Source organism: Lissotriton vulgaris, chromosome 8, assembly GCF_964263255.1.
Source record: "Lissotriton vulgaris chromosome 8, aLisVul1.2, whole genome shotgun sequence".
Taxonomy (NCBI): domain Eukaryota; kingdom Metazoa; phylum Chordata; class Amphibia; order Caudata; family Salamandridae; genus Lissotriton; species Lissotriton vulgaris.
In genome coordinates, this window is record NC_141696.1 from 1472489429 (window position 1) to 1472505660 (window position 16232).

Below are 16232 nucleotides of genomic sequence, written 5' to 3' on the forward strand. Positions count from 1 at the left end.
CTGCGAGAGGGCGGTCTGGGAGCTCCTGACATGAAACTGTACTCACTATGCGCGCAAGCGCAATTTCTGCACTTTTGGGCTTTGCCCACTCCCTACCAGCCACACGTTGCGGTGGAGTTGGCCGCAGCAGCCCCGTCACCGCTGAGCATGGCACTATATGGCAAGGTACTATATCAAAATATTTCCTTTCTGTGTATTGATCTTTCAATTGGTGACCATACGGCCTACACACTTAAATTGTTGTCACATTATATTTACCATCTTATGATTACTAATGGAACGCCACACATCAATATTATTCTTTATAACTCTCAAAGTTTTATTTATATATTTTTTTGTGAAGAAATTTTTTTTTTTAAATCAAGAACATATTACATTGGTACACCTTATGGATACAGCTATATTTATAAAAAGTGTGCTCTGTTACAATTTTATCCACTATCTAACAAATCCAAATTACGGTATCTACTGCAGAGTCACACATCAATTTAAGAATCCTGGTGTGATCAAATTAAATGCATTATACAAACAAGTTATACACAGTAAAAAGTCCCATTGTCGACGCGTTTCGGTGCGTAGATATACATTTGTGGCACCTTCCTCAGGACAGACGTAATGTTAAAACCAATGATTTAACCTTCTTTCTACAAAAAAACACAAATAAATATAATCAATACTTTATACCTCTAGAGAGTTTTTTCTGACTAAGTGTGGGCTAATCTTAGTAAAGTTCACTTTTGGTATATCTAATGCTCTTACTTGAATTTTAGATTTTGGAGTCCTTATGTTAATCTTTCAGGACTTCTTCGCTTTTCATGAAGCGTTCGCATAATTCGTTCTCACCATCTACATTCCCTTTCAATGGCCTTTCTATGGATAGAGAGCATGGAGTTATATACCATACTGAAAAATCGGTATTTGGCTAATGGCTTCCAATCTCATACGCTACTTACTCTTGGGGTTTCTAGATGGCCCCTTAGAGAAAACGTCTCAATATAGCAGAAGCCCTTTTCAATTTGAGGTCCGTTTCTTTTCTGTACTTTACCGCGCCTATAAATAGTGCACAGTTACTTTGGTGGTTTTTTATATTAAGGCTTCGTTTACAATTGCTAATACTGTATGGAACTAATGGCACCTGTACATACCCGTGACTTTTGTTAATGTAGCCGACACCCAGGCTTTTCTTCCTCACTCCGCCTCGCAGGGTCTAATGTTACCTGTTCTTAAAAGACATGTGCTTATATTTTAGTGAGTCAGATGTCTTGATTTCTAGATGTTCTATCCTAACATGCGATAAGGCTTACATACCTTGTCGGGGTGGGGGTTTCTTTAAAGTGCCCAAGATGCAGCTGTTAATGTTCTTGAGCCGTTACTGGTGTTCACTGATTGTTGGAGGATTTCACTTCCCTCTTTTCCAACCTGGGTAGTAAATATGACATATGTCAAATGGAGGTCCCTTTTGTGTTGACACTCGCTTCCTATTTGTTACATTAGGGCTATTTTTAATTTTTTAGGTTTTTTCTGGCGAGTCTAGAACTCCACTCCGTGGTGCATGTAGGGGTCCCACTTTGTTTCTTATATTATTACCCTTAAACCCTTTACACTGGGGTGGTTGTACGCTCAACTATAGTCACAGGGCAGAGGTTTCCGCTCCCTCCCATCGACCCGCCTAGCTCACGGGGACAGATTGCTCACCTTTTCAGTGCGGGCGTTGTAGTGATTCAGCGTACGTCGGACCTTCAACTGGCGGCTTCCTCCTGTTTCTGCTAGCCAGACACGGAGGTGCCGACCTTATATACTTTTATGCTAAGTTTAATTAGTCCCAGTTGTTCAATTATCCAATTATTACGAGGGACAGACGCCATGCTTGTAGTTTATCCACGATTTCTGATGAGGCTGAAACACTTCCGACCTCTCAATTATTTCATAGAAACTGCATATTTATACTTAATTAGCGCTACCCTAAATGGGGGGTGCATTTTTCTTTTTTACTTTTATAAACTACAGGGTTCTGGTTATCCTCGACCCCCGGATCGTGTTTACTCATGCTGGTACTCGCGGATCCCGTATTTCCGCGCCATTTTGGTAGTTTTTTGTAATAATATGAACTACCAGAATATGTGTTCGCGCCCCGGGGTCGCGCCCCGGGGTCGTCAGCGCACTATCTTGCTGGTCTGCTTCTTTTTGTTATTAATGCCCGCTACACAGCGGGTATTTGTGCCTATTTATTTGGAGACATCGCGAACTATTCATTTTTATATATATACGGACCCTATTTCGAAATTCAGGTTCGTCCTCTTGATGCTCCATTTCTACCAATTTTAATCCGAATCATGCTATCTATAACCGAATACCTTTAAGGTATTTGTTGCCGATTCAATCTTAGTACTACGTTGATTTTGGAAAGCTTTACTCGTTTTCTAGTGCAGAATGGTGAAGGACACCCACTGTTTCATAATCCATCTCTATTATCTAACAATCAGCTTACTCTTCAACACAATGTTTGAGGAGACAGATCTACTTCAATTAACCAATTCATTAATAATAGTACAATGATACATCTTGCTTCAACTAGTGGTAACTGTAGAAATGTTACAGGCTGTTAAACACAATCTACAAAATTCACACCAATTCAATAGGGTGGGGAAAATTCACATATGTCATATTCTCTCAGTTTTTTTCATGCAGTGATTAGTATTGCAGTCAGATGATTTCATATAGGGCTATTACAATATACCTAATCCACATTCTACAGATATTACGCTATATGGCAAGGTGTCTCGTTCATCGAAAGACGTGGACACAGTAGACATGCTCCGCTGGACGTAGCGCGAACTGCGAAACAGGGCAAAACTCCCTCTGCTATACGCACCAGCCATTCCTCTGCGAGGAAACCCAATGATGCCCTGCTTGCGGGATGGGGGTGGAGTCATTACGCTTCGGGGGCAGACCCTACACACTTTTGCTGACCTTTACCCGAATGGCACCTTCAGGGATCCGGGTTCGGGCACGGAGGGACAACCTGAGTCATTCTCTGACCTATGCCTGTATCATACACTTAAGGAATCCTGTAAAGCACTGTGGCCTCAGTTCCCAGAGGAACCTCCGCAGCTCCTTGCGCTTCAAAACTTACTCTTGAGACCTTCTCCTAAGAAGCTTGTGTCTCGGCTGTACAACTGCATGCAAGATCAATTCCCTCCTACCGTGCCTTCTTCCATGCATACGTGGAATGCTGACCTGGAGGTGCCCCTATCGGAGGAGCAGTGGGAGTTCTGTTGCAGACAACTTACGACACTATCGCTCAATTACAGGTTGAGATTGGTGCACTTCAAATTTTTACATAGGTACTATCGCACACCACTGTCATTACATCGCATGGGTCTCAGAGATGATGCTGCATGCTGGAAGTGCGGCTGCGAGAATGCCTCTTTTCTGCATGTAGCATGGGGCTGCCCTAAACTAGAGGAATATTGGTCAAGCATTTTCACTGCCATTAATCAAATACTGCTCAGGACCGATGCGCCGTCTCCGCTCCTGGGGTTGCTGGGATGTGTTCAGGATACCTTACCCAACCATAGGAAGTTACATGCGTTACTGCTCCTTTATGCCAAGAGACAGGTGGCGGTGCGCTGGGGTCGTCGTGCACTGCCTACATTTGATGCATGGGTAAAAGATGTGACATACGGTAACACGCAGCTCGAACACTATTGGGAAACGATGCCCACAGCTTCCCGGCCCAAGGACATCTGGGAGCCTTTTACGCAGTGGTCACGCGAACGTGCAACCTCCCCTGACTCTATGCAGTCGCTAGCAGGAGAGGTCTCTGATGATATGGGTTGACATCTTTTGACATGTGATTGTGCTCAACTGCAATGGTACGACCTGAGCATGACTGAAATCCGTGGGCGCACGTTGGGGGCGGTGGAGTCGTGATTATGTCTTTGTGCCTGTGAATCTAAATGCTTTGCTGTACCTATCCCATGTCCCGGTTGCCCCCAGGTATGATTCTGCTCCCCCTTTTTTTTCAGACTGTCATAGACTATCTTTCTAACGTAATTCTTGCTGCTAACTAGACATCTGCTGTGCGACGCCTTGCCCGGAGGCACAGATCCTCCAATACCAGAGACATTATGCCCATTTGATGCTTTTCCTCTGCACCAGAATTGGTTTTGTTGTTGTTTTTGGGGGGGGGGGGGGGAAAGGGTTTAAAGACAATGGTCAATCCGCACTGTTTACTCTTTGAACTGTAGTGCCTATATACCTGTGCTGTTGATTTACTACTATTGCATATGCTCTCTGTCTCCATGTCTAAACCATGAATCATGATAATGCACTGTACACTTGTTTGTTATGACACCTTTGCCATTGTGTGCTTTGCTCTGATAGCGGCCAGCCTCAGGGATGTCGGCGTGACGCTGTGTAAATTTGACAGTATCAAATAAACGTCTTACACCAACAAAACAAAAAAAAAATAAGCCTTCAACTGCTACGTGTCCGCCCCAGACACAGTTGTTGATTTCTAATAAACCACTTGGGTGTGTTTATTTAGATCACTGCGGTCCTTTTTCTTCTGATACTGCATATAAGTATGTCTTAGTAGCAGTTGATTCATGCACACGTTTTGTGTGGGTATGGCCTCATCACAGCGCTGATTCACAGACTGTCATAAGAGATTTGCGTGTCTTTGTGAGAATTTTTGCCTGTGGTACCTTCCATTCGGACCAGGGTCCTGCTTTCGCCTCTAATGCGTATAAGGATGCCATGGCTTTGTTGGGGATCCAAGTCAAGTTTTCGTCTCCATACAGACCTGAGGGTAATAGTGTTGTGGAACGAATGAACCGTGACTTAAAGCAATCATTGACAGCTCGAGTTATAGGCACTGGCAGGTACTGGCTGGCCCATCTTAATGGCGTGCAGCGTGCTCTAAATAATCTCCCTAGAAGGTCTCTGTGTGGGCGGACCCCATACAAAATTCTCTTTGGTATCAAGATTTATGTACCGGACCTTGACGGTCTAGACTCGGTGGCTGTTGCTGCCTCCTTTGACGTAGATGAACATTGCAATGTTTTACAGACTCTACAAAAGACGAGAGACACTCTTGCAAAGGAACATATGCCCTCCACCTCGGATGATGCGTTGCACATCCCGGTAGTTGGCTGGCTACCCCAAGTTGGAGAATTGGTTCGGGAGAAGATCGAAAACAAGAAAAAATGTGGTCCCTCTTATCGAGCTCCAGTTCCAGTGCTTGGTGTGAAGGGCACAAGAACAGTCATTTTACCACCACTTCCTGGTCGTAAGGAAAACAGGTATATCTCCATTGACAATGTCAAGATACACAGAGTGGCCGATTCTTCTTAGTATGACACCGGCAGTCTCATGTCCTTCGATAGTTAGGAATTCTGTGTTGGCCTCAACTTTCAATCCTGTACCTGAAGTTGCCCTCGAGATGCCTGCTATTTCTAGTCCTTTATTGAGTACATTGCCTGGTGCTCAACTTGATGAAATTGACTACACTTACCCAACTGACTTATCGATGCCTGATTTACAAACACGTTCGGCCACAGAATCCAGATTTTCATTTGACACTGTTTCGCACACATCAGGAAACCTTCACGGATTAAAGTCTATGCGAGATTATTTAAAAAACATTTTTTGATTCCCCCTTGGACATATGTTTGGTTGGTGCTTTTTTCAATATACCTTTTTATGTCAATTGGTTTTGTGTTTTATTTTTTCCGAATCGTCAATGGACACTATGTCGAAGAGAGAGCATGCATTCGACATCTCAATGGAACTTTGGCACCCCATTCCTCCTCGCATACTAAACACAGGTGGAAGAGAGACTTGGCCTTTGTGAACATCACTGCTTGGCCTGTCCTGGATGGGATTGTATGGGATGCTGTTAAATTTCAAATCCATGGCCCCACTGAGGTTATCAATGTCCCTAATGTGCTTAGAGTTAACATGGGGAATGTAGTTAAACAAAACATACGTTCTCATGATTGGGATGTTCAGCCCGTAGAAGCGCTGTTTTCTGATTTGAAATATTATGCTGCCTTTGATGCTGAAGATTTGTATTTAGTATCTGCTAATTATGGTGATTTATTTTGTTACCAACATTTTGGTAACCACTATCTACATAAAACGAACTCTAGGAGGAGCACTGTAAATTATACACAATGGAAATATTGTCCGGCTCCCATACGAGGCAGCTCTAGTACCTTTTTGAAAAAGTACCCATATTTTACTGATTTAAATCAGTCTAATCCCAAATCATTTTATTTTAAAATGACTGCAAAGTCCACTTCCACGGTTAGACTGACCGATACTAAATTATTGTACTCGAAGTCCTTTCTAGACCAGTTGGGTGTTGGGGCTACGAGTTATGGAAGGAAACAGTTGACCTTAAATCAGTTTGGGGTTCTAAAAGTTGGCAGGTACAAGGCACTGAGGCTTTGCACCGTGCATGTCTCATTCCAAATATTTTTTAAACTACTTCTGAAAAATTAAATACTCCTTCCTTCCCTGATTTGGAGGAATATTCAGGTTGGGGTAATACTACAACATTTTTGATCAGAGAGTTGCATACTTTGTTGCTGAATTCCTCCTTTAACATATCCAGTTTGGATCCCAATGGCTGGTTGCTCTGGCACAGAAGTGCTGACTCGTGCCAACATCGTTTTCTGGGTTTAGCAGATGGCTTTACACAGGTTGATCCCCGTTTTGGGAATGACCATTCTGTGACTACCTATTCAGTAGGCAAATTATGTCAGAATTGGCTTAAACATTCTACCTTGGAGTCAGTTAAACTGCATTTATCTAAACTGTCTGACGATGTGGATCTGAATGATTTCATAAAAGGCCCGGCTAAAGGTAGATCTAAAAGATGGATATATGCTGTTTATAATGAACTCTGGAAAACATCCCAGATTGAGGCGGCTACCCGCCTTAGGGCTATAGATCAAGCTAATTTGGAAAAAGTGCTTGCAGTGGTGGATAATAGCATTAACACGCTTTCTTCCCGCATTTACACGTTGGACAATATTGTGTCATCTGTAGTTGATATTGTGCAAGATGAAGTGTCTGTGTTATATCATGGTCAAAATCAGTTATGCAGTTTGCCTGGACCCTGCAGACACTCAAGGCCGGGAAAGTTCCATGGCATTATATGAATACCACTTCTCTGTTTGCCCCATTTAATTTGACTGATAAGCAACGTTTGATTTCAATGAAGGATGCTTCTTTTTCCATGTTACATACTGAACGTTTGGAATCTTTACCATTTTCTGTGGCAGAGGACACTACTGCAGCATGGCTTATCCACAGATTAATAACTTTACCGTTTGCTCTTTTTGAATTTAAAAATTGTATGAAGTATTTTGCCATTGGTAGATACGAGCCGCTTGGTAGCTCCTATCTACATGAAGCCTGGTCGCTTCCTTTAACATACAGATGCGTTAGGGAGGGCAAGGAAGTTTATCTGAAAGGTGAAGAATGCACTGAAATGCCAGATCACTCATTGATGTGTAGACATATTCAATTACACAGCTCTTGTAATCAAGAACAGCCTAATTTAGCCTGTGTTTTGAAAGGTACACCTGTGCCAGCTATCATCCCCACATTCACACTACTGGCAAATGGCAGTTATTTACTTTTAAATAATGAAGATTGCTGTGGGTTAATAAAAGGCATTGCTTATATCGTTACTATCAGTGAACGTTTGGTTTGCTGTAAAAATGGGTTGTATCCACCCACGCATGGGAACTTGGTTATTTCCATCTGGCCGAGGATTTCGACCTTGAAAGCAGAGTTCAATAAGATGATTCGAATAAGGGCTCTATTGTCCCAAAAAGAAGTTGCCCTGACATCAGCTCGTGAAACATTTGTCCTTCACGTAGCTAACACCCGCACTGAGGTGCATGCGCTAATAAATGCTGACCTCCCATTGCATTTTGTTGAACTGATTCACACAATCTTTAATGCATCCTCCTCAACTGGGCTGTCACACTTTTTTAAAGTAGTTAGCAGCGGTCTTATGACTTCATTTCAACATATATATTACTGCTTTCTTCCATTCGATCTTTTCCAGCCTATTTGGTGGATTTCCGTTCTACTGGCATTAGCAGCAGGCGTTCTTTTTCTATTTTGTTTTATTCAAAATGGATGCACGTCCTGTGTTCTGATCTTTGCACGTTACTAGACATAACATACATGCAGCTGCGGCCAGATTCTGGCTTTAGGCGCGTTTTATATTGCATTACACAGAGCATACAAACACACTTGATGGTGCTTCGCATACAGAGAGCTGGTGGAAGATGATGTGATCCCTAACCACTAGGATCTGAGGTATGGGGGCCGCCCTGCTAAAACCCAAAGAGACCTTCTTAGATATAATATAATATACTAGCAAGGGAGGGTGAGAATTAGATCTCTCGTAGCCTTTTCCCTCAAGCATTTTAACATGCTTTCGCCCTTTGTATTCTATGGACTAGTAACTATGCTGATTACTTTGTTTCTTATAATATGTTTGCTTGTATTAGCTAAGATACTGCGCTTGAGAACAATGCATTAGAAAATGAACCTTTCAAATGTGCACGTGTCCTCATTTACTCCTTGTTCTGGATTGGAATGATTGTATGACGAAAGAGTGTTCATGTGTTCCACATTACCTGAGGTGTTCTAAAGTCCATGTTCTGGTTTGTCTAAACATTGGGAGTTTGTAATAACCAATGAGACACTGTAGCTAGTCTGGTAGGGGATTTTGGGTACTAAGGTGAGTTTTGGCACACCCTAATTCACTGAGGTTCCAAGTCTCTATGCACAGTTCTGTATGAGAACAGTATCCCTGCGACACCGTAGGAAGGAAAATGTGATCCAACTGTAAAACAACAGCATCCTCTAGAAAACCAAGAAAAGGAGTGGAACAGCGTAGGGCAAAGAGTCCATCCAAGCTCCAGGTCAAAGTAATAGCCATCAAAAAGGCAACTTTAAACAAAATACAAAAACTTAACATCAATGGTTTCCAAAGGTTCAAAAGGTGGAGCCTTAAGAATCTTGAAAACCATAGGATCCCATGATGAAATAGGAGGAGGCACGGGCGGAGAAGAAAGAGAAAAACTCTGAACAACTGGGACACCAAAAGACTTGTGTCAGCAGAGAGTGGCAGAATCTCTGAAAGCTCTAATTGCAGCCCATTGAACAGAGAGTTACCTTTCTCAGAACCAAAAAGAACTGTAGCAAAACATTAGTATGGCAAGTGACAAAAGACAGAAAGACAAAAGACAGATTATGCGAAATACACAACTTATCAAAATTAGCCCAGTGCTTAGAATAGGACGAAAGCCCCTCCTGGACCCCGTACCACAGAAGACAAATTAGAGAAATGCCTTGCCTCTCTAAGGGGCATATTATCAAGGAACGGTGTTAGAATTATAGCCGCTTTAGCGGCAATAATGGGCTTGATATTATGCCCTTGAGAATTCCAATACAAGCCCATGTTCTGGTGTTAACATGGGCTTCTATTGGAATTCTCTATGGCATATTATCAAGCCCATTATCGGCGTTTTAGCGGCAGTTTCCTGCGGCTAAAGCGGCAATAATTTTAAAGCCTTTCCTTGATAATATGCCCCGAAATCTCTCTGTTCAACCTCCAAACCCTGAGAGTGAGAGGACCCGGAGAAGGAAGGTCGAGAGACTTCAGCTGGAAAGAATCCGGGGCAGACTCCATGGGGGCAACACCACAAGACACTTCAACAAAGGATACCAAGACCACAGGGTCAGAAGAGAAGAACTTCCACCACATGCATCCTCCCCTGCCTGACCTTCCCCAGAAACCTCTAGATAAGTGGGAAAGGAGGAAAAGCATACATGAGAAGGGGAGACAATGACAGAGTCAAGGCATTCATGCTTTAAGCCCCCTTTTTGCTCACTCTCGAATGGGAAACGGGAGCATTGCATCCTCCGTGGATGCGAAGAGATCCACAGCTGGATGACACGACTTTCTGAAGTTCATCTGAAAGGTCCTCTTGGCCAACTTCAGAGTGAGGAAACATAGAAACTTGAGACTGAACACATCAGCAGTCGTATTGGCCCACTCTCTGATATGGATCGCTGATAGAGAGAGGAGATAGATTTCTGCCCACTGAGCCAATGAACATGCAACCAGATTTAGAGACTGACTGTGTGTATACGGTGACCAACCGTCCATAAATTTCACGGACCATCTGTAATTTGGATCTCACGTCCGTTTTCCGTGATGATCCCTTTTATTCACGCCTTTTGTTCGTAATTTTAGGCATCGAAGGGAGCAGCACTGTTCCCCTACATGTAGCCTCAATTCCCTGAAGGGGCCGCCTTGCACTCCTCCTCCGAGCCCAAGAGTAGCTCCACCTTGCCCTTTGTTAGTCTGTATGCCGGCTGATTGCCGCATACAGAATGACAATGGGACAGTCTGGGCTGCAAAGCATGTGGTGGCCTCCCCCAGCCTCCGTCCAGGGCAGCTGGTGAAAGAAGTTAAAAAGAAGGGGCTAAACTTCTTTCATGTTCTCATCATTTTAGAACTGATGTATTTTCAATATTATATTCAACGGTCACAGTATTGTCTGAGAAGGCTATGATATTGAACCCCTCTACATAGTGCTGGAAGCAGGGCAGAGCTCTCTCCACTGCAAATAGCTCCCTCCGGTTCGCTTCTGATGCGTACAATGGGCCTGTACAGAAAAGTCATCCAACGCTGCACCCCAAACCAAAGCACATGCATCTGTCATCAGAATCTTGTGAGCAGAAGGGTGAATAACCATCCACTTCCAGAGGTTGGGAGTATGGAATCACCACTGCAGCTCCTGGATGACTGTCCGGTAGACTGGTACGCATATCCCAGGGGAGAATTAGAAAGGTGATGAACTTGTGCAGATGCTAGAGTCATGGATGCAAATGCAACCTCACCTAGGGAACAGTCAACACCGTGGCTACCATATGATCCTGCACTTCCATCCATTCGTGCAGACTGACTGATAACTCAGCTAGGAGAATGTGCAATAGGAGCTGAAGCCAGAGTATGTTTTTCAATGGCAGAAGCACCTTGCCCTGTATTGTATCCAAGAGGACTCCTATGAATTTAATCTGACTGGAAGCTGCAACTGACACTTTGGCAAATTGAGAAGAAAGCTGCGGTCGTTGAGCATAGACATGGTCGGTATAAAAATGCTGCTCCGTAATCTGCAAAGAGGGGACCTGGATCAACCAATTGTCCAGGTAGGAAAAAGGGATATTCTCTGAAGCTGGAGGTGAGCTACCAGTGGTGCCACCACTTGGGTGAAAAATCGTGGTGAGGAGTGGAGGCCAAACGGGAGAATGCAATACTTCTAATCCTGGCCTTGTACAGAAAGCATGAGACGCTGCTGAGATTGGTGCACCATCGATATGTGCAGGTTAGCGTCCAGGAGATAAAGTGCTGTCATCACACACGGATACTGAATCAATGGAATGATGTGCTGTAGCTTCTCCACCTTAAAGAGAAATTTGCGTATATACTTGTACAGAAATTTCAAACTGATCACAATATGATATCCTTCCTTCTCCTTAGGTACCAAGAAAATGATCGAATATGCTCCCTTCCCCCATTGGTCGGGAGGTAGCAGAACAATTGCCTTTTTCAATAGGAGAGACTGATTGGCATATATACAAGCCCCAATCACCACCACATCATCTCTTTTATCAAGTTGTGGTGGCAATAGGGGCTTATTTTAATCCCTTCATGATTAAAATAGTTACTTATGCAGAAGACACCCAACTAGTCGTCTCGCTATCTCAACAAGAGAGGTGCTCGGAAAATCTATTTGCTTGTCTCTCGTAAATATATTCCTGGATGACCAACTCCCGGCTCAAATTGAATGGAGCAAAAACAGAACTCATGCTCCTGGGCCACCAATTAACATCCTTACCTAAGTCCTTGTGATATCCCTGCATGGGTGATATCCCCACCCCTAAAGATGAAATTAAAAGCCTAGGGATATGGTTCGAGCAAACCTGACCTTTAGGATGCAAGCAAAGAAAACAGCAGGTATTTGCTATGGCTTACTTCGGTCTGTGCGGAAGGTCCTTCCACTCTTGCCTTTTCAGTCTATGAAGCTGTTAATCCAGGGGCTAATATTATCTAGACTGGATTACAGCAATGCCCTGTTCCTGGCAGCACCCGAAGCTGCAAATTAACACGCTCCACCGTGTTCAGAATTCAGCAGCTAGGCTGCTTACCGGCTCCTCAATAAGATCTTCAGCTAAGCCGGCATTGAGATCTCTTCACTGGCTGCCGATTCGTGAAAGAATAAAATTCAAATCCCTGTGTATAACCCACAAGTTACTTCAGGGGAGGGGGCCCCCTATACTCAGGAATCTTATTCGCCCCTACAAGTCCGTTCGGTCTCTCCGCTCTGATCTCGGAAACTTGGCCACGGTTCCCAGAGTAAGGAAGGCGCGCGTGGGGGGGGGGGCGATTTTCGGTCAACGCGGCAACACTTTGGAATACGCTTCCTGCCATGATTCGAACTGAATTTAGCCACCTTAAGTTTTGAAAAGCTCCTTAAAACTTTTCTTTTCCCCAATGAGCCCTAATTAACGGTACCCTCTTCAGTTCTCTGCTCTTGTTTCTTTAGCGCTGGGACGCTCTCGGGCAGCCATGTGCTTTATAAATCAAATTTCATTTAATTTCATTTCATTATTTACAAGGCAGCATTAAGCCACTTAACGTGGCTTAATGTTGCCTTGTAAATAAGGCCCCCTTTTATGCTATGCTTAGCGTGAAAGGGGTGGGCAGTGTGTGTTGTGGTGGGCATTCCACCGCAACGCCCATTGATTTTGACGCTGCCCTCTATGTACAAGGGAAAACCTGGTCTTAACTTTGCGAAACAAGGAGAAATGCATTATTTCGACTCGGTTTAGCTTTTTCCATGTGTGCTGCCTTGTGCAGAATGGCATGGATTGTTTATGTACAGGAAGGTCCCTCTTCCTGTAAATAAACAATCTTAAAAAATTCCATGTTGTGTCTTTCGTGTGTGCTGCATTAAGCAGCACAATTGAAAGTCACAAAACAGCATTTCAGGATTGTTTATGTGCAGGAAGGGACACCTTCCTACACATAAACATTCATTCCCTGCACGCAGACACCCTTGCACTATGGTCCAAGGGTACCTGCATTGGTGCTACACTGCTAAATGTAGCGCCATAGCAGGGGGATACGCAAGGCTGCACCACATGGTTGTAAATATGGTGCAGCCTTGCATTTCAGAAGTGGCAGAGTGATGTGTCAAGCCATGATGGCTAGCGCCTCCCTCTGCCACTATCTTGTACATATCCCCCTGAATACCCTCCAGGAATGCTTTCCGTTTGATCCGGTGCCCTGGAAGAGGCGTGGAGATGGTCCCTGAAAGCATTGGAAGGGTTGAGACAACTAGCTGATACCCTATCCGGATGACTTCTAGGACACATTTGTCTGTTGTCATCTACTGTCAAACTATACAACCGTTCTGAAGCTTGCCACTAACATCTGGCAGTAAGCCGTATCCCCCTGGGACTCGGCATAATCTGGTACCCTGATTCAAGGTGTTGGACTCCAACTCGACTTCTGGTGATTTGAATGGAAAGGCTTGCCCTGGAACTTCTGATCTCCATCAGAATTCTGCTTCCTGTGGTATGGTTGCCGAAAGGATTTAGAAAAAAACAAAGGGCATATTAGCAAGAACCTTGTTAAAATTAGCGCAGTTCTAGCGTCAGGAAACTGTCTCTAAAACGGTGATAATGGGCTTGCTAATATGTGTTATAAAATTACAATAAAAGCCCAGGTTAGATGTGCAGGACATCTAACCTGGGCTTCTATTGGAATTCTATAATGCATATTAGCAAGTCCATTATCGCCGTTTTAGTGGCAGTTTCCTGCCACTAACATGACAATAATTTGAATGAGGTTCTTGCTAATATGCCCCAAAATTATTTGTATTCTGCTGCTGGTGTTGCTTTCGGAAAGAAAAATAATGTTTAAGTTCTTTATGAATTCTATGAAGTTTATCCTCCAGTTCTTTACCAAAAAGACATTTGCCTATAAAAGCTATTTGGAGGGCTGTTGTACTCTAGGCAGAAACCGTATTCCATCCTTTTAAATACATAGGGACAGATTTACAACTTTTGGCACATCTCTGCTAATCAGCAGGGATATGCCAGAACAGCCTGAAGCTGAACTCGGACAAGACGGAGGTCCTCATCCTGGGCTCCTCACCCTCCGCCTGGGACGACTCCTGGTGGCCTCCCGCCCTGGGCACCGCACCCAAACCGACAGACCATGCACGCAACCTGGGCTTCATCCTGGACTCCTCCCTCTCCATGACCAGGCAAGTCAACGCCGTCTCCTCGTCGTGCTTCAACATCCTACGCATGCTACGGAAGATCTTCTGGTGGATCCCCACAGAGACCAGGAAGACCGTCACCCAGGCCCTCGTCACCAGCCGACTGGACTACGGCAACGCCCTCTACGCCGGCACCACCGCCAAGCTCCAGAAGAGACTCCAGCGGATCCAAAACGCCTCAGCCAGACTCATCCTCGACATCCCACGAACCAGCCACATCTCCGGACATCTGAGAGACCTCCACTGGCTCCCCGTCAGCAAGAGAGTCACCTTCCGCCTCCTCACCCACGCACACAAAGCCCTACACGACCAAGGCCCGAGCTACCTCAACAGCCGAGTCAACTTCTACGCTCCCAAACGCCACCTCCGATCAGCCAACCACGCCCTCGCCGCCGTCCCCCGCATCCGAAGAGCGACTACAGGAGGAAGGTCCTTCTCCTACCTGGCCGCCAAGACCTGGAACTCCCTCCCTCCCGACCTGCGCCTGACCCAAGACCACCTCTCCTTCAGGAAGAAGCTGAAGACCTGGCTGTTCGAGCAGTAGCGGCACCCCCCCCCCCCCCAGCGCCTTGAGACCCTACGGGTATGTAGCGCGCTTTACAAATGTCACTGATTGATTGATTGATTGAACAGTTGCGTCACGCCAAACCACCCGTGTGCCACCACTTATGCGCCGCATTTACAATGCAGTGCACCGTGGCGCATGGATGGGCAGATGCGTGTCGCATCCCCCGGCGGAAAGGCGGCGCATTGCTGGAGTCGCGTCGCAAGTGCGATACAGCTCCAGCAAGGCTCGGGGTGCCCCTATTCCTAACATGCTGCATCAATCCCTACGCCTGCTTCAAGCAGGCGCAGGGTTTTGACGCAGCATGGCTGTAAAAGTGACTAAGTGAAATCTTGTAGATTTCACTTTTCAGAGGCATTCCTGCGCCGGAATTCCCCCCCCATATGCCAGAACCCCCACATGTGGTGCAGGGCTTTACAATGTGGCACATTTCCCTAGATGCATCACGTTGTAAATTACCCGCACCATGGCGTTGCCTCACAAAAGTGAGGCAAAGGCGGCACAAATGTGCGGACCGGGCTTGTAAATCTGCCTCACATTTCGGCAAGCCACAATAGACAGCCCACATGACAAAGCATACGCTCGAACAGAGTTAAAAGAAATGTCAAACAAAAATGGTGTCTGCTTCTTCATAATTTCCAGCAGTTTAGGGCATTGACCGGCCTCCTGCATGGTCTTGAACAGTTCCTTAAAATCCATGAGGAGTGACTGAGCCACATAGGCACCATAAATACAAGACCTTAAAGTCAGAAGTGATCCAGAATATACCTTCTTACGAGAGGTATCAACCTTCTTGTCTGAAGCATCTTTTAACACATTTTCCTCAGACCTGGAAGAGCGTCCAACCAAACTCACCACCACCGAATCAACATGCAAAACATCAGGCATCATGTCCTCCATATTCTCCAATGGATACAGCTTTGTCATAGAGCGCGGGACAGAAATTCACTCCAGGTTGTTCCATTCTTTCAAGATGACATCTTGGACAAACTGGTGGATGGACATTTTGGATAATGTAAGGCTTCTTGAATTGAGGCAGCACAGTATCCTTGGTAGAAGAAGAGGAAGCCTCTTCCTGAGGAAACCCCATATTACCTCTGACATGAGATAACATTTCAGGGAGCGTGTTGTTGCAGGGTTTCTGCTCAGGAACAGAACTACACTTGGGACCAAAGGACGTCAGTATGCAGGGACTAGGTCACCATACTACATCGGCCTCTGCTGGCCCAAACCCGACTATCTTATAGTTCCTCACTTGCCCTCCTAACCTTTCC